General features: G+C 43.3%; 1 protein-coding gene across 1 annotated transcript in view; it reads left to right on the top strand.

Annotated features, from left to right (window-relative positions):
* The first annotated feature begins 969 nt into the window (after window positions 1–969).
* The window catches only part of TRMT9B (tRNA methyltransferase 9B (putative)), a 137564-nt gene continuing 114988 nt past the window's right edge, over window positions 970–23545 (top strand). The window contains exon 1 of the mRNA XM_073608336.1: window positions 970–1376. The gene's annotated coding sequence lies outside the window, so the exon portion shown is untranslated. The remainder of the gene's footprint in view (window positions 1377–23545) is intronic.

The following is a 23545-nucleotide window of genomic DNA, read 5'->3' as shown; positions in this document are numbered from 1 at the left end:
CATCTCCTCGCAGAGGATATCTAGGTATGTAATCAGGGCACTGATTACAATAAGGCCCTCAAAGCGCCAGCAATCAGTGCCCACCAGTGCCAGCAATAAGTGCCCATTAGTGATGCCAGTCAATGCTGGCTGTCACTGCTGCCCATCAATGCCACCCACCAGTGCTGCCCATCGGTGCCCATCAGTGCAGCATATTCGTGCCCCCTCATCAGTGCCACCTATCAGTCCTCATCAGTGCCACATATCAGTGCCCATAAGTGCAGCATATTCGTGCCCATCAGTGAAGGAGAAAAATAACTTATTTACAAAATTTACTGACAGAAACTATGCATTTTTTTATTTTTTTATTTTTGGTCTTTTTGTTTGGGGGGGGGGGGGGGATAAAAAACCCAGAAGTGATTAAATACCACCAAAAGAAAGCTCTATTTGTGTGAAGAAAATGATAATAATGTCACATGGTTTCAGTGTGGCATGGACCACACAATATGAAAGCTGAAATATGGCCTGGGCGGGAAGGGGGGAAGTGCCCGGCATTGAGATGGTTAATAAATAAAATGTCATTTAGATTGTATAAAATGATTTTTCATTGGCTCCTGAGGAAGTGGACCATGTCCAGGAAACGCGTAGAGCCTCTATGATTACCAGATATGGAGAAGATAAAATACACTGATAAATTCTGGCCGATCTCTAATCATGTATTGTAATATGAAAATGTTTTTATGTCATTTTTCTACATTTTAATATGAAATGAATAAACATTGTATTTTCAGCATAAGGATGTTGTGCCTAAAAAGTCCACATTTTGTAATTTTTTTTTCTAGGAGTTGTTGGTGGATTGGGTTGAACATGGAGGGCCACACACACACAGATCAGAATGGTTCATCGGGGACTCTCGATCGGTCTTGTACTCACCTTTAGGTTTTTCTCCCACTTTGAGAACCATTGTTTCCTTCATTTGTGGTAGTGGAGGAGGGAATGATCTATGGAGTGAGGGCTACATATCAGACAATGACATGTGTGACATTAGGAAGGTGATGTGTGTGTGGATCACGTGATGTAGTATGGACACACACTGACCGATGTGTTGGAATGGACCTGTCATGTCCTGTCACCTTGTAGAGCTGATCATCACACAGGCAGGAAAAGAGAAGCGAGGTCACATGAGCAGCCCTCCCCTCCCCCTCCTCCCCGATCGGCTGTGTGATGAAGCTGGGACTGGAGGAGACACATCTGGACCGAACCTCGTCCATCCGATACCGGCCACAGCCTGACCTTCATCCGTCCACCGAGGGGGGGCGATCGGCGTGAGCTATGGAGGGGCCACCTACCCATCTGTGCGGGCACCATGCTGGCCACTGACCGTCCAATCCATCCAGGTAAGTCACAGCCGGCTCCTGATGATCTGGATGGGGGATGAGGAGGACACATACCGGTCCTGGGATCACACAGCACCGTACACTGCACGTCACCCCCAACTTTTCATTCATTTCCCGGAGTTGATGAGCCGTGCAGGACATGGCAGTTCTCTGTGCCGGGGATCACATGGGGATCATCACATAGGGATCATCACATAGGGATCACATAGAGATCATCACATGGGGATCATCACATAGGGATCACATAGAGATCATCACATGGGGATCATCACATAGAGATCATCACATAGGGATCATCACATAGGGATCATCACATAGGGATCATCACATAGGGATCATCACATGGGGATCATCACATAGAGATTATCACATAGGGATCACATAGAGATCATCACATGGGGATCATCACATAGGGATCACATAAAGATCATCACATGGGGATCATCACATAGAGATCATCACATAGGGATCATCACATAGGGATCATCACATAGGGATCATCACATAGGGATCACATAGAGATCATCACATAGGGATCATCACATAGGGATCATCACATAGGGATCACATAGAGATCATCACATAGGGATCATCACATAGGGATCATCACATAGGGATCACATAGAGATCATCACATGGGGATCATCACATAGAGATCATCACATAGGGATCACATAGAGATCATCACATAGGGATCAATGACATAGGGATCACATCGAGATCATCACATAGGGATCACTTACATAGGGTTTGCATAGCGATCACTAACATAGGGATCACTGACATAGGGATCACATAGAAAACACTGACATAGAGATCACTGACATAGAGATCACTGACATAGGGATCACAGAGATCCCTGACATAGGGATCACATAGAGATCACTGACATAGGGATCACATAGAGAGCATTGACATAGGGATCACATAGATATCACTGACATAGGGATCACATAGATATCACTGACATAGGAATCACATAGAGATCACTGACATAGGGATCACATAGAGAGCATTGACATAGGAATCACATAGAGATCACTCACATAGAGATCACATAGAGATCACTGACATAGGGATCACATAGAGATCACTGACATAGGGATCACATAGAGATCACTGACATAGGAATCACATAGAGATCAGTGACACAGGGATCACATAGAGATTTACTGATCTCATTGAGATTGAAGAGGACTGATCACATAGGGATTACTGATTACATAGGGATCACATAGAGCACCGATGAGCTCCAGTCCTGGGAGAGGAGCATAGAACTCTGGGTATATCCATCAGATGACAGCTGACATAATCCCCATCCAGTGACATTTCCAGTATGGATGTGTCATTGGAATGTCAGTGTGTTTGGATGTGAACATCGCCCCCCTGGTGTTCATTGAGATGGGACATGGGACTTGTCCACTATAATGGGAAGATCACAGTGAGCAAGTATCACTTATCTCCCCCTAAAGGGCAACAATTCGAGTTCCAGTTAATGAATTTATGTTCTATATCTTATCAGAATGATTGCCTCACTTAGAGCCAACATGTTTCACCCACTTCACCACCCAGCTGTTCATCAATTTTCACTGCTGTGATACTTTGACTGACAATTACTCGGTCATACAGCTCTGTATCCTAATGGATTTTAGATCATTTTTTGAGACTCATTCTCATAGAGATCATAGAGTACTGCTGAGCCCCAGTCCTGGGAGAGCAGCATGGAACTCTGGGTATTTCCATCATATGACAGCTGACATACATCCCCATCCACTGACATTCTAAATATGAAATTGTCCTGGTAAGTGTCACTGGTAAGTGCGCATGTTTGGATGTGTGCCCCGGGGCAGATGACAATCTATTAGATTGTAAGCTCCTTTGAGCAGGGCCCTCTTAACCCTCTTGTATGTTATGGTATTGTAACTGTATTGTCTCCCTTTTTACATTGCAAAGCGCTATATAAATCCTGTATAATAATAATAACAGCTGACATACTTCCCCATCCAGTGACATTCTCAGTATGAATGTGTCATTGGAATGTGACTGTGTTTGGATGCGCGCTCCGGGGTGTTCATTGAGATGGGAAATGGAACGCATCGACTGTAATGGGACGATCACGGTGAGCAAGTGTCATTTATCTGCCTAGCCAGATCCTAAAGGGCAACATTTACACTTCCAGTTAATGAATTTATGTTCTCTATGTTATCAGATTTATTGACTCTCTCAGGGCCAACATGTTTCAGCCCCTTTATTACCCGGCCATGTATCAGTTTTCACTGCTGTGATACCTTGACTGACAATTACACTGTACCCTAATAGATTTTATCTTTTTTTTTTAAACACGTTCTCATAGAGATCTGCTGAGCCCCAGTTCTGGGAGAGCAGCATGGAACTCTGGGTATTTCCATCTGATGACTGCTGCCATACATCCCCATCCAGTGACATTCTAAATATACATTTGCCATATGTGTCATTGGAACGTGCGTGCTTTTGGATCTGTGCCCCGAAATGCGTTCATTGAGATGTGAAATGGAATGAGTCCAGTCTAATGGGAAACGATCGTGGTGGGCAAGTGTCATTTATTTACCTAGCCATGTCATAAAGGGTGGTGTTTAGAGTCCCAGTTAATGAATATGTTATCAGAATTATTGACCATCTCCGTCATGTTTCACCCCCTTCATTGCCCGGCCATTGAGCAGATTTCTGCACTGTGATACTTTGACTGACAATTACTCAGTCATACAACACTGTATTCTAATGGAGTTTATAAAATTTTTAGAGACACATGGAGCTTTCTTTGGGTGGATTATAACCACCATTTGGGTCTTTTTACTTTTTAAAGAAAAAAAGACAAAAAAGTGAAAAACGCTATGTGAAAATGCCAGGGCAGTACAACCCCGCCCCCCTCCCCATAGCAAATGAAAATGACAGGACAGTACAACCCCGCCCCCCTCCCCATAGCAAATGAAAATGACAGGACAGTACAACCCCGCCCCCCTCCCCATAGCAAATGAAAATGACAGGACTGTACAACCCCGCCCCCCTCCCCATAGCAAATGAAAATGACAGGACAGTACAACCCCGCCCCCCTCCCCATAGCAAATGAAAATGACAGGACAGTACAACCCCGCCCCCCTCCCCATAGCAAATGAAAATGACAGGACAGTACAACCCTGCCCCCCTCCCCATAGCAAATGAAAATGACAGGACTGTACAACCCCACCCCCCCTCCCCATAGCAAATGAAATTGCAAGGACAGTACAACCCCGCCCCCCTCCCCATAACAAATGAAAATGACAGGACTGTACAACCCCGCCCCCCCTCCCCATAGCAAATGAAAATGACAGGACAGTACAACCCCGCCCCCCCTCCCCATAACAAATGAAAATGACAGGACTGTACAACCCCGCCCCCCTCCCCATAACAAATGAAAATGACAGGACAGTACAACCCCGCCCCCCCTCCCCATAACAAATGAAAATGACAGGACTGTACAACCCCGCCCCCCCTCCCCATAGCAAATGAAAATGACAGGACTGTACAACCCCGCCCCCCCTCCCTATAGCAAATGAAAATGACAGGACAGTACAACCCCGCCCCCCCTCCCCATAACAAATGAAAATGACAGGACTGTACAACCCCGCCCCCCCTCCCCATAGCAAATGAAAATGACAGGACTGTACAACCCCGCCCCCCCTCCCTATAGCAAATGAAAATGACAGGACAGTACAACCCCACCCCCTTTTCCATAGCAAATGAAAATGCCAGGGCAGTACAACCCCGCCCCCCTCACGCAAAAAGTGAAAATGCCAGGACTGTACATCCATACATCATACACATCCCCACTTAATGGCTCTGTAATCTATTTTTCATGAACTGTTTCTTACTGTATTTTTCTGTCTTCTTGTATCGAGCTCCTGAACCTCTCCTTTTTCTCTCTCACTTCCGTTTGTTTGGAATGTGCAGCGCACGTTCCTTGCGGTCATGTACACCGCTCTATGCACACTACACAGTCCATAGTAGGTAGGTCATCTAGGAGCAAGTAGGAGAAAGTGGCTACATTCCTACATGCAGTGGGACCATGGAGAACGAACGTAGCCACCTTCTACCAGGAATTTGGATAACAGCAGAAAAAATAAAGAATTTAGAGATTTGGAGGAAGCTGAGAGCAATTGAAGGTACTTTTTGAGTTAAGAGTATATACAGTGCCTTGAAAAAGTATTCATACCCCTTGAAATGTTCCACTTTTTGTCATGTTACAACCAAAAACGTAAATGTCTGCTTTTGCAAAGAGGAATGGGCACAAAATGTCACCCTCTAGATGTGCAAAGCTGGTAGAGACATCCCCAAAAAGACTTGCAGCTGTAATTGTAGTGAAAGGTGGTTCTACAAAGTATTGACTCAGGGGGGCTGAATACAAATGTACGCCACACTTTTCACATATTTATTTGTAAAAAATGTTGAGAAACATTTATCATTTTCCTTCCACTTCATAATTATGTGCCACTTTGTGTTGGTCTATCACGTTTCCTGGAAAATAAGACCTACCCTGAAAATAAGACCTATGCCCCGTACACACGGTCGGATTTTCCGATGGAAAATGTCCGATCGGAGCGTGTTGTCGGATATTCCGACCGTGTGTGGGCTCCATCGGACATTTTCCATCGGATTTTCCGACACACAAAGTTGGAGAGCAGGAGATAAAATTTTCCGACAACAAAATCCGTTGTCGGAAATTCCGATCGTGTGTACACAAATCCGACGGACAAAGTGCCACGCATGCTCAGAATAAATAAAGAGATCAAAGCTATTGGCCACTGCCCCGTTTATAGTCCCGACGTACTAGTTTTACGTCACCGCGTTCAGAACGATCGGATTTTCCGACAACTTTGTGTGACCGTGTGTATGCAAGACAAGTTTGAGCCAACATCCATCGGAAAAAATCCTAGGATTTTGTTGTCGGAATGTCCGAACAAAGTCCGACCGTGTGTACGCCCTACTACTGTTATTTTCCAGGAGGGCTGCAATATAAACCCTACCCTGAAAATAAGCCCTAGTTTAAAATGCCTGTAAAATCTTATAATCCACTCTATTACAGTAGTATATATTGTACAATGTGTGTGTTTCAGTAATAAAATTGTGACAAATACCTTTGCTACATCACCGATCGGCACTCAGCTGACCTCCAGCTGCTCTTCTCCTCTTCTCCCAGCTGTCAGCAGGGGATCTCGCCCCCCCCCCCGCAGTGCTTGGAGTAGGGACGGCGCTATAACGAAGGTATTTGGCACAATTATATTACAGAAACACACACATTGTACATTATATACTATTGAGTGGATTATAGGATTTTACTAGCATTTTAAAGCGGGATTCCGGCCCTAAAAAAAAAATTTAAAAGTCAGCAGCTACAAACAGTGTAGCTGCTGACTTTAAATAAGTACTTACCTGTCCTGGGTGCCCGCGATGTCGGGCCGGCCCGTGGCCGATCCGTCCCTCGGCTCTCGGGTCCCGGCACCGCCATCCTAACTACTGCGCATGCACGAGTCGCTTTGTGAATGGGACGCGATGTGTTGTGGGACACACACAGTTCCCATAACACACCGCGCCCCATTCCCCAGAAGACAACGCGGGGAGGAGAAGAGACAACATCACCGTGGCGTAGGAAGAGGCAGATTAGGAAGACTGCCTAGCAACAGCCATTTCACGTAAGTATGAAAATTTTTTTTTTTTCTTTTCCTTCATTTTTTTAGGTATTTTTTTGTGCAATTTTTTTTTTCAGGGTGGACCTCCACTTTAACTCATACTGGGAATTCCTGACAGGCAGGGAGGGAGAGGGGGAGAGAAGACAGCACATTACATGGTAAGACCTACCCTGAAAATAAGCCCTACTGTGTCTTTTTTTGCCAAAATTAATATAAGACCCCGACCTATTTTCAGGGAAACACGCTATCACATAAAATCCCAATAAAATACATTTACGTTTTTGGTTGCAAAATGTGGAAAATTTCAAGCGGTATGAATACTTTTTCAAAGCATGTACTTGAATAGAAATTTTCTTTTTCAACCAGAGTTTAGTGTCACTTTAAATGTACAGTTCATGTGGCCATATTAGGTCAATGATGTCACGAGCAGGGGCGGCCCGGCCATTAAGGGCACACAGGCTCCGCCCTTCCCCCTGTCCATCGCCGATTCCCCTATCTATGCGTCCGGCCCCTTTAGGACACCAGCGCATGGATTCCAATGCGGAGGGGCTGTTTTTTTGAAGCACCGATTAGAGCCACAGGCTCTAATAGGCTTCAATATAGGGTGGGCTCGGGTCGGGGATAGTGCGCTCCAAGCTCACCTCAATATTCACTGATGTAACACTGATCCTCCTCCCGGCCAATCAGGAAGCAGGTTTTGACACCCGTCACCCGATTGGCTGAAAGGACAGGCGATCCGTTTGGATGCCTAGGAGGGGACTCGGAACTGAGCCGTTGCACCACGCTGCCTGCCACCCGCGACAATGGGGTAAGTTGTTTGCTGCCCCCCCCCCAAAAAAAAAACACTGACCGCCACTAGTCATGAGCGTCCTCGTCCCTTTGTTATGTGCAGCTGATGGTGATAGAAGTCTTCTGATCATAGCTTATAGGGCCAGCGGGGATGTGATTATGAAAAAAATAAATGAAGTGAGCGCTAAACAAAATAAATAAAATAAAATAACAGCTGCTAGCAAAAAAGGCAATATATCCAATCTTCCAAAACAATAAATATAGCATATGCAGCGCTGCATATTTTTTGTTTATTGCTTTGGGGATGTGATCATGTGACAGCTTCCCGCAAGTTCAGGCGGAGTTCTGATCCAAACCCAGCTCACCTGGTCCCAGTAACATATATACTTTCTTTTACTTCCTACTGCTCCACTAAGCATCGGGAGCCTAAGGAAATACTAGGTGGGGTTGTCAGAGCTCTGGCAGCATTGCCTGGAACTGGAAAGGAGCTGATCACGTTTTATAGATAAGCTGGAGATGAGTTACTGGAACTGGAGCAGAAATCAGAATGGAGCTGAGCTCCGAAGTCTGGAGCTGACATTCTGCAGCTGCTCTTTTCAGTGCTGATCCAGACGACTATCATACATTTCAAATAACATAGGTCAGAATGTAACATTTTCCAATAGAATAACAAATGTCTTGATAGTGGAATGCAGAGTGTTCACCATTGGATCTATTTTGACCATGTTAGTGCATGTCTTGTATTATACCTTCATGTAAATATGTTACAAAAAAGAGAAAACAAATGTATCCATAACATCTAAGGATTGATTGATGAGCTGCAATATATTATATTTTGTTTTTGGGTTTAATACCACTTTAAACACTGTTCAAGGCAATTTTTTTATTTTTCCACACACGTTAAAATCAAAAAAATTTTTTTTTTCTAGAAAATGATTTAGAACACCCAAACAATATATATTTTCTGAAGGCAGAAGCAGTTTATCAAGTGCAAATTTTCAGGAAAATATACACAAAAATTAATTTTATTGTACACAAACACAAAATAATACCCACTTTTTTGGTAAAATATAAAAGATGATGTTGTGTCGAGTGAATAGATACCCAACATGTGAATACTGAGAATTGCCTGCACCCAAGAAATGGCGACAAACTACAGTACCTACATTTTTTCATAGGCGAGGTTATCAGTGTAGAGTTGATTGGAAATAATGGCCCTAGAATTATTGCTCTGACTTGGGCGTTTGCAGTGATACTTAACATGTGGGGTGCAATCGCTGTTTAAATATTGCGTGTATTTGCATTTGTGTGTATGGACAGTTGTGCTTTAAAAACATTTTTAAAACTATTTTTATTTATTTTATTAACGACTTGCTTACTTGATATTTAAACCCCCCTCCTGCCCAGACCAATTTTTAGCTTCCAGCGCTGTCACACTTTGAATGACAATTGCGCTGTCATGCTACACTGTGCGCAAATTGAATTTTAATTATTTTGTTCACACAAATGGAGCTTTCTTTTGGTGGTATTTAATCACCACTTGGGTTTTTATTTTTTGCTAAACAAGCAAAAAAAGACAGAAGTTTAAAAAAAAAAAAAAAAATGTTTCATAGTTTGTTATAAAATTTTGTAAATGGGTAATTTTTCTCCTTCATTGATATTCGCTGATGAGGCTGCACCGATGGGCACTGATGGGCTGCACTGATAGACGCTGATAAGACAGCACTGATAAGACAGCACTTATGGGCCCTGATGGGTGGCACTGATGGGTGGCACTGATGGGTGGCACTGATGGGCACTGATAGGTGGCACTGATGAGCACTGGTAGGTGTCACATATGGGCACTGGTAGGTGGTATTGATAGGCAGCACTGGTGATGAGGCACTGTTTGGTGACATTTATAGGTGGCACTGTGGGCACTGATACGTGGCATTGTGGGCACTGATGGGTGGTACTGTAGGGCACTGGTAGGTGGCGCTAGTGGGCACTGGTAGGCGGCACTGTTGTGCACTGGTAGGTGGCACAGGTGGGCACAGAAGCCTCTGCAGAGGCTCTCCATGATCGGGACTGATGTCCCTCTCACAGCCGCCAGTGATCGGCTTTTTTTTCTCCTCGCGCTACTGGCTCTGTTTACATCATTGGCTGACAGCTGATCACATGGCAAGGGGTCGGGATCGACCCTTACTCTGATCTGAGATCTGTGATCAGACAAATCTCATAGACTCGCTGATCACAGAGCACGCTGCGCGCCCTGCAGGGGGCGCGCAGGCCGCTCAAGCACGGGAGGATGTCTATGGACGCCCTCCTGGCAAAGTAGGTCCACGCTGTATCCGTCTTTCGGCGATAGCGCGGATGGGAAGAGGTTAAAATGTATATTTTTTTTACACTTTTTAATTTTTTTTTCAATTTAACTTTATTGCATACACAAGGGGGCTAACAAGCGTACAGGTGTCAAACTGGCAGCCCTCCAGCTGTTGCAAAACTACAAGTCCCATGAGGCATTGCAAGGCCAAAAATTATGAGCATGACTCCCATAGGCAGAGGCATGATGGGACTTGTAATTCCGCATCAACTGGAGGGCCGCCAGTTTGACACCCCTATGTCATAGCTTTGGGTAGGTGACAGGTACTCTTTATAGAGACATAGAGGTCTATTAGGGCTCCAAAGTAGGGGGACCAGACATCCCTGGTTTCTGGGGACAGTCCCCGGATTGAGGACACTGTCCCCGGACCAAGTCTGTCCCCAGTTTTGTCCCCGGATTGGATTTTAACAGGGGCTGGGGCAATTTCAAAGACAGCCCTGCAGAATAAAAAGAAAAAATCTGAATAGCACCCCCCCCTCCTCTGCCGCTCCTACTAGCTTATGGGGGTTTATTTTTTTCCATTGTCTGTGCCCCTTCCTGATGATCATGTGCTGGTCGAAGCGGAGGGACTATTTCTTCAGTTTCAGGTGCATGCCTATTCAGCTCCACTCGCATGTTCTTCTGCCTTGGCTCAAGTCCCGGCCGGCCGCCTGCCTGCTTATCTCCTTGCCTTCCCTAGTGGAGTGATCTTCCTCTGCTCCCCACCCGGTAGTAGCTGGGGCCCGAAGAGTAAAGCCCCATACGCACTATCAGATTTTCTGCTGATTTTTTGTCTTCAGATTTGCCAAAACCATGTAGTGCAAAGGCCAGCCTGATTGCATACAAATTGAAACTCCTAAGGTTTGACCTCATATTATATGGTTTTGGTAAATCTGAAGGAAAAAATCAGCAGAAAATCTGAGTGTATGGGGCTTTAGACTTTACAGGCTGTGAGGCGGGCGGCGATGGCGGAGACGGGCAAAGAGCTGTTGATTGCTGCCATTACCAGTAAAAAAAAAATATGTCCCCAGATTTCATTTTAAAAATCTGGTCACCTTACTCCAAAGTCTCCCCTGCCCTCCAAAGCAACTAAAGAAGCACAAATCATGCTTGATTAGCTGTAACAACCAGGGAATGACAGCTCTGAAACCTGAAGTGATAAAATCAGTAAAAGACCAATGTCCTGCACTCAAGAGAAGTGCACTGGCCAAAGACAATCTATAGTCTTCAGGAGATCCAATTTTTGCACTGGTTTTTCTGCCCCCTGCAGGCCGGGGAAGCCTAAAGGAAATAGCAAGAACAAGAAACTAAGTGCACACCAACCTAGCACATTACCTTTGTGATACCTTTATTCTGTCTTTTTTACACAAATAAAGGTATCGCAAAGGTAATACGCTAGGATGGTGCGTTCATTGTTTTTGGAGTAACAAAATCATTGTCACTTCCGGCTTCATTAGTCACAGAAGAGATGGGGGAATGGATGTTCCTCCATCTCCTCTGTGTGAAGCCGTCCTGGCCATATACCAACGGGAGGTGGTAGGAGGAGTAGGCAGCCCACAGTTCTCAGGGGGGCTTGTTAATGAACCATAACAGAGCAGATCTCATACGGCGAAGGTGTGGGAGCAGGAGCAACGTCATCTGCCTAGAATTTATACTATCACTATATATGTGTGTGTATATACTGTATGTGTGTGTGTGTGTGTGTGTGTGTGTGTGTGTGTGTGTGTGTGTGTGTATATATATATATATATATATATATATATATATATATATATATATATATATATATACATACAGTGGGGACGGAAAGTTTTCAGACCCCCTTAAATTTTCACTCTTTGTTATATTGCAGCCATTTGCTAAAATCATTTAAGTTTTTTTTTCCTTATTAATGTACACACAGCACCCCATATTGACAGAAAAACACAGAATTGTTGACATTTTTGCAGATTTATTAAAAAAGAAAAACTGAAATATGACATGGTCCTAAGTATTCAGACCCTTTGCTCGGTATTTAGTAGAAGCACCCTTTTGATCTAATACAGCCATGAGTCTTTTTGGGAAAGATGCAACAAGTTTTTCACACCTGGATTTGGGGATCCTCTGCCATTCCTCCTTGCAGATCCTCTCCAGTTCTGTCAGGTTGGATGGTAAACGTTGGTGGACAGCCATTTTTAGGTCTCTCCAGAGATGCTCAACTGGGTTTAAGTCAGGGCTCTGGCTGTGCCATTCAAGAACAGTCATGGAGTTGTTGTGAAGCCACTCCTTCGTTATTTTAGCTGTGTGCTTAGGGTCATTGTCTTGTTGGAAGGTAAACCTTTGGCCCAGTCTGAGGTCCTGAGCACTCTGGAAAAGGTTTTCATCCAGGATATCCCTGTACTTGGCCGCATTCATCTTTCCCTCCATTGCAACCAGTCATCCTGTCCCTGCAGCTGAAAAACACCCCCACAGCATGATGCTGCCACCACCATGCTTCACTGTTGGGACTGTATTGGACAGGTGATTAGCAGTGCCTTGTTTTCTCCACACATACCGCTTAGAATTAAGGCCAAAAAGTTCTATCTTGGTCTCATCACACCAGAGAATCTTATTTCTCACCATCTTGGAGTCCTTCAGGTGTTTTTTAGCAAACTCCATGCGGGCTTTCATGTGTCTTGCACTGAGGAGAGGCTTCCGTCGGGCCACTCTGCCATAAATCCCCGACTGGTGGAGGGCTGCAGTGATGGTTGACTTTCTTCTACAACTTTCTCCCATCTCTCGACTGCATCTCTGGAGCTCAGCCACAGTGATCTTTGGGTTCTTCTTTACCTCTCACCAAGGCTCTTCTCCCCCGATAGCTCAGTTTGGCCGGACGGCCAGCTCTAGGAAGGGTTCTGGTTGTCCCAAATGTCTTCCATTTAAGGATATGGAGGCCACTGTGCTCTTAGGAACCTTAAGTGCAGCAGAATTTTTTTTGTAACCTTGGCCAGATCTGTGCCTTGCCACAATTCTGTCTCTGAGCTCTTCAGGCAGTTCCTTTGACCTCATGATTCTCATTTGCTCTGACATGCACTGTGAGCTGTAAGGTCTTATATAGACAGGTGTGTGGCTTTCCTAATCAAGTCCAATCAGTATAATCAAACACAGCTGGACTCAAATGAAGGTGTAGAACCATCTCAAGGATGATCAGAAGAAATTGACAGCACCTGAGTTAAATATATGAGTGTCACAGCAAAGGGTCTGAATACTTAGGACCATTGAATGATTTTAGCAAATGACTGCAATATAACAAAGTGTTAAACATTTAAGGGGGTCTGAATACTTTACGCCCCCACTGTATATATATATATATATTTTTTTGTTTGTTAAAATATAAATAAAGCTTGTCAAAACATCAGCTCATATTTGCTGCTATAAATTTCGGGTTTCGTTTTTCTAAGCCTCGTGTCTGGTTAACGGTATGTACTATTAAATCCCCAACTAAGAAGGCTTCTCTTGTGAGGACAAACAAGGATTACAGATTCATGCTGCCAGCATAGAGCAATTTATCTTTTATGTTCTTCTCCTATAAATATATTCTACTTTTATCTGCTTCCTGCATGTCCCAGAAAAACATTAGGGCCTGAGAAATGCCTCTGAATGACACATAGGTTTTGTTTGGTCTGTCACGTTTGAGCAATCCATTTAGTATTGAGCAATTTATTGTTTAGAGGTAAGCAGTTTGTTTGACAAGATAAAAAAAATAGTGCAAACAAAAGCCTATAGATGAAAAAGCCAAGCACACCACAGAAGATGACATGCGGAAAGTCATGGCAGGAGGATGGTGTGCGCTATGTAACTTTATAACCTTCTCAGTTGCAGAAAGCCTTGTGTCTCAGTGCTAGTAATTAAAACTCACCCCGGAAGACTAATTGTGCCCTATATTGTAAGACGTGGTCTTGATGCTATTATTCGTCCAGCTCATTGCCTCCGCACTTTGTCTTTTTCCATTGAATTTATATTGTCATTATATGGAAGCTTTAGGTGAGCTGATTGATATTTGCTGGTCCTGTATAGTGAAGTTCCGATAATTGGCTCTTCGGCTAAACCCCAAGAGATTTGGTCTACATACTTAAAATAACCTAAGAAGGTGATATGCAGAGAGTAGAAGAATCATTTTGAAACAGCAGCTCATTTGTAGGGAAATGATTGGTGTATAACTGGGGGGATTGAATTAAAAATCAAGGAACTTCAGTCAGTAAAACCTTCTTTTAGTCCAAATCTCATGTTTGTGCTATGACTCAGATCTTAGTATATACTGTATATAGTCATTTTCCAATTAGTTTGATTGTCGAATTTTAGAGTGCCCCCTTACATCTGGCATCCCCATCACAGATAAAAGAAATTGTAGATAGGGGTGGGTGGCGCTACCTTTATCAGGGTAACTTAAAAATTATTATATATAAATAACCCAAACAAAAGAATACTCATAATAATTGAACCATTCAATAAGCAACACAGTCTGTGATATAGAAGGGAATCAGTCCAATAGGAATCCCCCCTCAGGAAACAATGTGTCATCCACTTTCCAAATAGCCTTAGTCAGCATGTGCAGCTGGTGATATCCCATGCCCTTGATCCACAAGTATGTCCAAAATTATATAAAGTTAAGAATCTAAAGCAGCTGAAAATATATCCTAAATAGTCCCACTTTAGGCATAAAATACAGAAAACAAAACTAAAAAATGGTGAAAAAAGATAAAAATGGATGTGTCATAATCCAGCATAAGCAAAAAACAAAAAAGCAAAAAAGTCTGTGATAAGTGACTTTTGTGAAGACAGCTGTTCAAATCCAGTGACTTGCGGTGCTCCCCCTCAAAGATCCCCACTCACCAGCTCCCTACACCCCTGCAGGGGTAGTAGGCATGTAGTACCAGGCAATGGTATGGTGTTTTGGGTCCCCAGGTGCTCCCGCTCCAGCTGTGAAGTATCCGTCAGTTTATCCTCATATGGAAGAAACAGGGCTCCATAGTGTGATACGTTTTTAAATAGTTTATTAAGCTAACATAAACAGCACATAAAATAGGTAAATAAAATAAATAAAATAGAATAAAAGTCCGGGCTTGTAAAAAAGCCAGATAGTCACACTGCGTGTAGCCTGGTTAGTATGGAGAGAGCTCGTGTTACTAGGACCATCAGCTGAGCGGCGTGCGCCTCAGCTGCGTTCCACGCTCTCCTACTTCCGCGTGTGACGTCAGTGCGTAGCTCCGCCTTACGCGTTTCGTCATTGACGTTATTAAAGGCGTTCCCATTAGAGTGCCCATTTATATTTGGTTTTCCCATTAGAGTGCCCTCCTTACAGTAGGCATCCCCATCAGAGTCCCTCCCCCCCTTTACATCAGGCATCCCCATCAGAGTCCCCACCCCTTATTTCAAGCATCCCCTTCAGAGTTCCCTCCCTCCTTGCATCAGGCGTCCCCATCAGAACGCCCCGTTACATCAGGTGTCACCCATCAGAGTGCCCCCCTTACATCAGGTGTCACCCATCAGAGTGCCCCCCTTACATCAGGTGTCACCCATCAGAGTGCCCCCCTTACATCAGGTGTCACCCATCAGAGTGCCCCCCTTACATCAGGTGTCACCCATCAGAGTTCCCTCCTTACATCAGGTGTCACCCATCAGAGTGCCCCCCTTACATCAGGTGTCACCTATCAGAGTGCCCGCCTTACATCATGTGCTGATGGTGGTGGCTAACAGCCAGTTACTACAGAGAAGAGGAGAAGCTTTGCTGGCGACTGGCTGGTGGTCCCCATAGAACTGTCTGCATTCAGGGCCACTCACCCACAGCCATATGCTTGTAACATTAGGATGAGCTTCTGTGCCCATGCAGCCTCTGAAGCCCTAATAGACTTAAATGTGCTGCCAGCATGCATGCAGCACTTACATTGGTTCTAAAGGTATTCTATGAATTAAGGTAAAAAAACCTTATTCAAGCAGATCCCTGCTGCAAAAAAGGGGCTATATGGGCATCATTGCCAGTGTGAATGAGGCTTTTAAAGCGTTTGTAAGGGAAATATATATATATTTTAATAACAAACCTACTTACCTGTTCTCTGCAGAGGTTTTGCACAGAGCAGCCCTGATCCTCCTCTTCTTGGGTCCCCTGCCAGCACTCTGGGCCCCCCCTCCCCCTCGCCGAGTGCCCCCTTAGCCAGCGGCTTGCTATGGGGACACTCATGCGTGCTCACGCCTGAGCCAGCACTCTGTATATATAAGACTAACAGAGTGTGGCTCAGCCTCACCCCACCCCACCCCACCCCACTCACTGGCTGTGATTGACAGCATCAGGAGCCAATGGCTCCTGCTGCTGCATCTCAGTCAATGAGGAGGCAGAGACCAGGGAAAGCCTCGGTTCTCATGCACATCACTGGATCGAGACCAGGCTTAGGTAAGTATTAGGGGCACTGAGGGGAGAGCTGCACACTGAAGTTTTTTTTACCTCCATGCATAGAATGCATGAAGGTAAAAAATCTTTAGCCTTTACAATCACTTTAACTGTTTTGTGGACCAAAATGATTTTCACGTTTGGGTAAGTTTATAAAAATACTGTAAAAATATTTTTAATATAATATAAGCAGAGAAATGAACAGAAATGTAAAAAAAACTGCAGTTTTAGTTTGCTTTGTGTGGGGAAGTAGTAATCTCTCTGCAGAGATCCAACATGCTCTTCTGAGTCAGAGCCAGAACTCACCAATAAGAATAGATACATAGTTGGTGAGGTTAAATAAAGACACCAGTGCTTCCAGTTTAATCTGTGTGGGTGTTTGTGTGTCCCATATCCCCGTATATTGCATTCATTAAGAAGCCCATCTAAGAGTTTTTTTTATACTATTGAGACTTCCCCCTGACACCACTGATTGTGGAAGTGAGTCCCACAATCTTACCGCTCTGACAGTAAAGAAGCCCCTACGCAGCTTAAGGTTAAACTGCTTCTGCCTGTGTGTCTTCTTAAGGCGGTAGTAAACTGGAAGATTAAAAAAAAAATAACCTCCCCTGCAAGGCAATGTTGTAATGTGCTAGTATGCATCACATACTAGCATATTATATTATGTGAAACTTACCTTAAAACAAAGCCCTCCAGTGGGTACTGTCACCGCTGACAGGACTTCCATCTTCACCAGGTCTTCCTTCCGGGTTTCGTTCCTTTGAATGGCCAAGCTGCAATTAAGTCACTTCACATGTGGGAGTCCCTGTTTACCGCAGAGAGCATGGGTATGAGCCGTTCCTTCGGAGCGCATGCACCAGTAACCTCACCAGCTGCTACACAAGTAAATATCTCCTAAACAGTGTACGTTTAGTAGATATTTACAGTACCTACAGATAAGTCTTATCCTGTAGGTAAAGCATTAACAATAGGACTTTACTACTATTTTAAAGTGGAACTTTACTCTCTCAATCAACATTGACTATTGTTAATACTTATGCTGCTAGCATTAGTAAATAGATAGGAAAGTATATCATATTCACTTGTTTTAAACTTTTACATTTCTTCAGTTACTTCCTGGTTTCCAGGCCTAGGCATATGATGTCATACATCCCAGGAGTCTTCAGGAGGGGAGGAGGAGTTTACCCTCCTGCTTGCACACCCTTCTGCCTGCATGCCTGCCTGAGCTAAGGGCAGATGGTTCCAGGAAGTCAGTGCTACATGAATCATCTGCCCTTTCTCAAGATGGCCACCGCCAGAAATGCTAGAGGATATTTTTCAAAGTGTTTTCTCGGCAATGGAGACATGGATGGGAGAGTTTGCTTTGAATATTAAAAATGTATTCAATAATGGTTTTGGTTTGTGGTGCTCAGATTCGGTATAGTTCCTATTTAACCACTTGCCGAATGATGGCTGCAGTGCGGACGGCTAGTTCTGGGAGGCCGTCATATGTAGTCATTCCTCCTAACTGAGATCCCCCAGTCCCTCTATTGGCTTTGTCGCCCTTCTATGGGCTCTCTTCAGTTGTGTTGCTAATTGGATAGCTAAAGGGCTGACACAACAGGGGGTGTGTCCGACCCTTGCAGAGAGACCACCGCTTCTGCACATAGGAAGGGTGCCATTCTGGCTAGGGACAGGCTTCTCAACTTGGGTTGTAGCTGCCTTAAAAAAGCAAATATAGTGTAAGAAAACCTTTTGTTTTAATGCACCTAAATGCATCATTAGCTCATTTAAACAAGAAGGGCCAAAGCACTTTTGGCCCTAGATCTTCTGTAGGTCACAGGAGCGCAGAATGAATTGCATTCAGCCGATAGTGGGCTAAAGTCCGCTGTTGTCTGATGTCACTCAGCCAGTCCAGATTCTGGAGAGACCCTGACTTTAATGTCGAGATGCACCCAGATTTCTAACCGTTAGCTGGCTCATCCTCTTAGCGCACTGCTGAGAGCCTGAGCCAGCCGCTCCAAGAGTGAGTGCTGGAGGGGCGGGGCAGAGCAGGGAGTCGGCTAATCAGCTCTCTGCTCACTGAAGACTGATAATTGAGCGATCAGCGGTCTTTGAACGTTTAGTTCTCGTCTTAGACGCAGTGGGGGATAGATGCATCCAGCTAGGTGAGTATGTATGTTTATTATTTCAAAACCCACACTTCTCTTTTAAATTTAAAATAGAATAGATACTATTCTATCATATATAATACAGTACAATCATTTTTCTACCTCCTGGCCTTCCTGTGAAATAACTGATGCATGATCTTTATTAGGACCATAGGGGCTGCCTAGCTGCTCTGCATCCCTGTTGGCATTTTAATGTGCCCAGGAGGGACAGGTGCAGCCTCCAGCCCCACTGCCTGCATTCTGAAAAGGATATGACAGGCTGCGGCTGGATGGGACTGAACGCTGTGCCCAGTTGTACCAGTGTTTGTCCCTACACTTTCAGGAATGTATGCCCAGAATGCAGAAGAACTGTTCCATGCATTCCTCCCTGAGCGCATAAGGCCCTAAACATGAGTACCACTTGGTACAGTGTTCAGCCCAGTCCAGCGCCAGCTGGATCCTTTGATATTCATCACTTTTGGGTTTTTAATAAAATGTTAAGTTTTTATTGTGGTAAAGCACGATGATGTCTAATGCCCTGTACACATGACCGGACTTTTCGACAACAAAACCGTGGATTTTTGTTCAAAGGATGTTGGCTCCAACTTGTCTTGCATACACACAGTCACACAAATGTTGGCCAACAATTACGAACGTAGTGACGTACAAGACGTACGTGATATCTCCATTATGAACGCTAGTTATATCTCCGGCTCGTACTTGATTTTGAGCATGCATGGACTTTTGTCCGACGGACTTGTGTACACACGTTCGGAAAGTCAGACAACAAACATTTGTTGGCGGAAAATTTGAGAACCTGCTAGCCAACATTTGTTGGTGGAAAGGCAGACAACAAATGTTCGATAGAGCATACACACGGTCGGACTTTCCGCCAACAAGCTCCCATCCAACATTTGTTGTCGGAAAATGCGATCGTGTGTACGGGGCATAAGTGTAAGATACTTGTGCGCTGCTATGTACTTCAAAATTAAAAAAGTGAGGAAAATATAGATAAAGATGGAATATCCTTACTCCAACCGAAATAATTAAACACATCGAAAAGGAAAAATCGAAATATATGTGATATGGTGACACTTATTGTTACCTTTTTTCAAGATAAATAGCTGCAACTATTTAATAGTGAACTTAAACACTAAAGAACAAGCAGTAATGTGAAAAAAAATGGTGCGCTTATTCTGAAGGAAACATATAACATATATAGCAATCAAAACAATATTAACAATATAAAAAAATAAAAATAAAAATGTGCTCAAAAAATCCAAACATGAGTCCAATTTAAAAATGTAAGTGCTTAGTCCACCACTGTTGCTGAGAAGTATAACAGAAAAGTTCATGTAGTGATAAATCGGTGAACTAAAACCTGTAGGTGAAATAGCCGCTTAACTTACGAGCTGACCAAAAAGGTCAAAATACACCGTTAAAATAGACAATGGGGTCTTCAACTCCTGATATATATTACATTATATAGGATTATATTATGATCCATTGTATCGGAGGAGAAGGAGCAGGAGCAGGTGAATATGCATTTACATATGCAACGTAAAATGGCATATAACAGAATCCACGGCTAACAGAAGCCAGTGTCCGAAAAAGACTTGAAAAACTTAAGGCAAATTATTTTTACATAATAAAAGGAGCTGTTTTTATTATTTGGAAGTGCCGCCATCTCTTTCTTTTCTATCTGCATATGGGGTTTGCAGACCCAGGCAGGCACCCAGGATTTTTTGGCAGCTCACGATCTCGTAGAGCAGCGTTTGGAGCGATGCTCACCCCATTTGCCTTTCACATCGCTGACATCGTTTCACCTAATGTGCTAGTATATTATGCCTTTGCCTTGCAGGAAGAAAAAAAACAAAAAACCTTTCAGCAGTATACAACCGCTTTAAAAAAGGGCAGAGGTATATACTGTACCTGGGAACTACAGGCCAGTCAGTCTAACATCAATAGTATGTAAACTATTGGAGGAGACTATATCCAAGAAATTGATGATGAAAACATTGTTAGTAGCAATCAGCATGGATTTCTGAAAGATCGTTCTTGCCAGACTAATCTGTTAACGTTCTACGAGGAAGTGAGCTTCCATCTGGATAGAGGAAGGTCTGTGAATGTGGTGTATCTGTATTTTTTAAAATTGTTTGATACAGTTCCCCATGAGCGCCTAATTTACAAATTGAGGTCTGTTGGCATGGACCTTGGGGTATGCACATGAATAGAAAACTGGTTACAGGGGCACATTTAAAGGGTGGTGATAGATAGCGTGTACTCAAAATGGTCTGTAGTGGCAAGTGGGGTGCCCCAAAGCTCTGTCCTGGGTCAAATTCTGTTTAATTCATTCATAACTGATATAGAACTTGGCATAAATAGCTCAATCGCAGTGTTTGCTGACAATACAAAACTAAGCAGGGCAATAACTTGAGATTTACATTGGGAACTTTGTAATCTACTGTCAATATGATCTGCTCTCAACATGCATTTTAATTTTCTCCTCTGGCAAACAATTTTGGTAGTCAGGGGGTTGCAGCAAATTAAATTTGACATCTGTATCAGTCATAAGCACAGTTATTTGGTGAAGGATCTTCAGTGCTCATAGATATTTGTTTGTGACTTTGGTTTCTACCTTTAGACTGCCTTTGACATCTAATCATTTCAAGCCTATAAATGTTTTAATGCATGAAACTAATCCCCAGCTTTCTGTTGTTTTGGGTATTATGATAAAGATTTGTAGTGAAATTCACACATTTATATGTAAAAGTATGAATAACAACACAGTTCCTAGTTATTTGTAGCTTTCCATTATAAAGTGCTAATATATTAGTCATTTTTTTCCAGGGGCATATTTTCTTTTTTGTTCAATGTATTTAGTATAGTAGCGTACCTATATCATCTCCCAGCCAGATGCCCATGGGTACGTGTCAGAAACCATGAAATCAGGCCAAGACAGAAGTAAAGTTAAATCACGCTTGTTTAATAAAAGTAAAAAGAACAAACGTAGTCAAAACATAGCCAAAGTTCAGTAACCGGAACGGATAGTCAGCCAAGCCAGAAGTCAGGTATCAATGTAGTGGAACAGCAAGCAGGATCTGGAGCCAGAAGGGATGTTAGCAAAGCAAGTCTTGAACAGGATCACAGGAGATGTTTCTGTGATGTTGACCAAGGCGAAAGCAGAGATCCTTTGGGCTGGACGGCTTAAGTAGGCAGGACTGACGAGCAGGATATCATCAACCACTGATTAACTTTGGAGAGATAGGAGCTGGCAATTAGCCGACAGGTGAGCGGCCAGCTCTGAGAGGGAAGGGCTGAGCCCAGCCTTGACAGTATGTCACAGGTTATGGGTGCCAACTGAAAGGATGAATGGGAAAAATCAAAGTAATGTACCGGTTAATTATTTTTCCGGGAGTCTTCCATGATAACAGGTATAGCTGCTGACTTTTTAAGAAGGATACTTACCAGCCCATGGAGTCCAACACAGTAAATTTTTTGCTGAGATGACTCTCCCTGGCACCACCATCTTGGATTTGGGACCTGGCTGTGATTTTCTGATGTCTCCAAGCCGGCTCCCCACTGTGAAAGCGTGAGGCACAGCGATGATGTCCTGCAGGCTCCTTGAACATGTCCCAAGAGAGTGTGGGCAGGGAGGTCATTCCAAATAGACATCATTCTTGCCTAGGCGAGTATTGAAGAGCCATTTGACCCCCGGAAGGTTTTACCCCCTTCATGGCCAGAGCATTTTTTTGCTGGTCAGCACTGTGCTATTTTAACTGGCAATTATGCAACACTGTACACAAATGACATTTTTTGTAGTTTTATTTCACACAAATAGAGCTTCATTTTGGTGTTATTTGATCACCACTGGGTTTTTTTTTTTTTTTATTATATAAACGAAAAAAGACCCAAAATTTTGAAAAAAATATATACTTTCTACTTTCTGTTATAAAACGTATCCAATAAAATCAGATTTTTTCATTATTTTTGCCCAAAATGTCCTTCCATGTAGATAAAGTCGGGAACCAGGTGAGGCTGAAAATAATTTCTTTACTTTAAACAAGGTGTACACATGTTCCAAACACAGCCAACACTAGTGTTGACTGTGTTTGGGACATGTGTACTTCTTGCATGAAATAAAGAGAAATTTTATTCATCCTCTCCTGGTTTCTGACCTTATCTACATAGAAGGACTATTGTGTTGCAGGGTGAAAACGGCAAGTCCGGAACGGTGAGTGGAAACAGAGAGCTCTTGCCAGCCCTGATCGCATGATTGGGTTGCAGTGCCATTATCTTGCATATGTGTTTAGGCAAAAAGTATTCAGCTACATGTCTTTGGTAAAAAAAAAATCCCAATTAATGTAGAATAATTGGTTTGTATGAATGTTATAGAGTCTACAAACTATGGTATATATATTTAACAATTGTTCAAGCCTGATGTACTGGTGGCCTATCACATTTCTTGAGGCCCTTAAAATGCCAGGACAGTACAAATACCCCCCAAATTACTCCTTTTTAGAAAGTAGACAGGCTGAGGTATTTAGTAAGAGGCATGGTGATTTTTTTGAAGTTTTCATTTTTTGTCCCAATTTTTTGGAAAATTAAGTCATTAAATAATAAAATTTGGGTTTTATTTTTCACATTTTTTTTTTTTACATACCGTCACCAGTGCAGTACAGGGTCATCATATCACTGATGTGGGGGCCATCAGGGATACTGACAGCACGTACAAAAAAAAAAAATTCATTTTTTAAAACATTTTGTTTCTTTTTTTTTCATATCTTTTCTTCTTTTTTTTTACA

This window comes from Aquarana catesbeiana, linkage group LG01 (assembly GCF_042186555.1).
Source record: "Aquarana catesbeiana isolate 2022-GZ linkage group LG01, ASM4218655v1, whole genome shotgun sequence".
NCBI lineage: Eukaryota > Metazoa > Chordata > Amphibia > Anura > Ranidae > Aquarana > Aquarana catesbeiana.
This window is presented reverse-complemented; position numbering and strand designations above follow the sequence as displayed.